Genomic DNA, 2,387 nt, shown 5'->3' on the forward strand with positions numbered 1-2,387 from the left:
GTCACCCCCCCCCCCCGCAAGGCCTGGAGCCCCTCTGGGCACAGATGGCTTCCCACCATGGGGCAGCCCTTCCTTTCCTCGGTGGGGACGACGGGGTGGCAGTGGAGCACGGGCAACAGGGCAGAGGCACCGTGGAGGGACGCCCTCTCACCCTGGTGCCTGCACTCAGCATCTGTGGAGGAGTGGGCGGTGGACAGACCAGGCCCGGGGCCCCCTGTGGGTGCTCCAGGCACTGGGACACGGCTGTCCCTCGGGGCCTTGCTCAGACCCGTGGTCCTGGGGGCCCTCCTTGCTGACCACCCCCCTACCCCACCCCCACGGACCGGAGGCCCTGCAGTCCCTCCAACCTGGGCTCTTGTCCGGTGTCAGGCCTCGGGCAGCAGAGCAGGAGGTGGACATCGGGAGGGCTCCGTTCGGGTCAGGAGAGGCCGGTGGAGGGACGAGCAGAGCTGGGCCTGTGGACGGGTCAGCCCCACACCCGGGGAGGGTGGATGCGCTCCATGCACAGGCAGAGGGGGGCGGTTCGATCCATCCCTTTACTGGCCATGCGAATGACATCAGCCTCCCCTGCAGAGTTACCCCTTTCCTCTTTATTATAAGTAACTATTTTGTAGGAAAGCACTTTAAAACTACACAAACATCCCATGCTTTCTCAGACTTCCACTTACTTGTCTATTCATCTGAGTATAAGCACATGAATTACAATTTTTTTCAACAGGTGGTAGTCTGTTACTGTCAGGGCACCCTGTCAAGCTGGCTCCAAGCACGTTGGGGACCCCCAGGGGCTCTGGACGGCTTCCTGGCCATCTGGTATTTCAAGATGTTCCAGGAGCATCTGGTGTTTTCCTGCCCAGGTTGGAATCGGCCATCTCTCCAAGGAGTCCCAGCCACTGTCAGTGGAAGCTGGTGTTTAGAAACCATGATCTGGGTGCTGGGGTGCCCTGGGTCCTTGCTGCTAGGGTGTCACAGCTGCCAGCCCTCTCAGTGGACAGAACTAGGACTTGTACAGACGCAGGCCTACACTCACAGTCTCCTTCGCACAGATGCACTCACTCACACATTTATATCCGTGTTTATCTCATGATCAGTTTCCCCAGTGCCGGCTCACTTCCCCTGCCAGGCGGGCCGTGTGTGCAGGTTATTGATGCACAGAGATCCTCACTCGGTCCATGGCAGGGTTCTGTGGGCCTTAGGAAGCTGTCCCTCGAGGCTGTGATTTGATGGACCGAGCAGCCTGGGCTCAGCGGGAAGCCTGGACCCAGGCGGAACTCAGAACAGAGTCCGTCCTCGAGGCCGTCCTAGCAGATTTCTGCAGCAGCTCCTGACCTTGGCAGAAGGTTGAGCAGGCCTCCGTGTCCAGTGGTGGGGAGTGATTCTGTGAACTACAGCTTAGGCGTTTGTCACGGAATTCTTGGCTCCGGACCGAGGGCCAGGGGGCAGAGGGCGAGGCGGGTATTCTCAGGCTGCAGCCGGGGAGGGGAGGGGGGAATGTTTTGGCGAAACAGCTTTGCACTGAGGCCGGGGCAGGCCAGTGGTCAGAGCGCGAAGCCCGTGACCTGCGTCCGGGGTGGCTGGAGCTTGCTGTTTCCTAGGGTCACGACGGAGGCCCCAACTCTCCACTCCGGAGGACACCCCGTGACCTGGCTCGGGGGCCCACGGGGGCTTCTGCTCGTTGGCCTTGCCGAGGATTGCAGAAAGGGGCCGGGAGAAGTGAGTCCGAATCCACACGTACCATCAGCCCGTGCTCACGTCCCTTTTCCCTGGGCCACCAGAGCCGCACCCTGACTCGCACCGAATGTCGTCGATCGGTAGGAAAGTCACGCGGCCAGTGCATGTTTCCTCTGTGCAGGTGCCTGGCCAGCCCGCGGGGCTGCGCCACCGTCCCCTGCCGGTGCTCTGGCCCGTAGGGCCCACCCGCCCGTTCTCCTGGGTTTGGCTGCAGGACGGCCTGGCTGGAGCCATAAGCACAAAGGAAAGGAGGGTCGGATCGGGGGGCGACATTACACCCCCAAGCTCCCCACCCTGTGGGGCTGGACGGGTCCCAGGGTGAGCTGCAGGGGCTGGGAAACCTCGGCAGGAGGGGAGGGCGGAATTATGCCACCGGCCGTGGGAACCCTCTCCCCACAGAGCCAGAGAACGTGGGTAGGGATGTCAGCCCATGAACTGGGCGCTGGATTCAGGAAGCAGGTTCTGACTGTGGTGCTGAGGCCCCTCGGGACAGGCCGCCAGGCTTCACGCCAGCATCACGGGAGCGAAGCGGATTCTCTGGTGATATCCACTCACAGGTGGCTCGGCCCTGACGCGTCCAGACCTCTCTTCCCACCGAGGTCCTTTTCAGCCCGAACTTCATGGTTCCTAGTACCTCCGGGGCAAGGAGTTCCCTGCTG

Source organism: Lipotes vexillifer, unplaced genomic scaffold, assembly GCF_000442215.2.
Source record: "Lipotes vexillifer unplaced genomic scaffold, Lipotes_vexillifer_v1.1 scaffold23, whole genome shotgun sequence".
Classification (NCBI taxonomy): domain Eukaryota; kingdom Metazoa; phylum Chordata; class Mammalia; order Artiodactyla; family Lipotidae; genus Lipotes; species Lipotes vexillifer.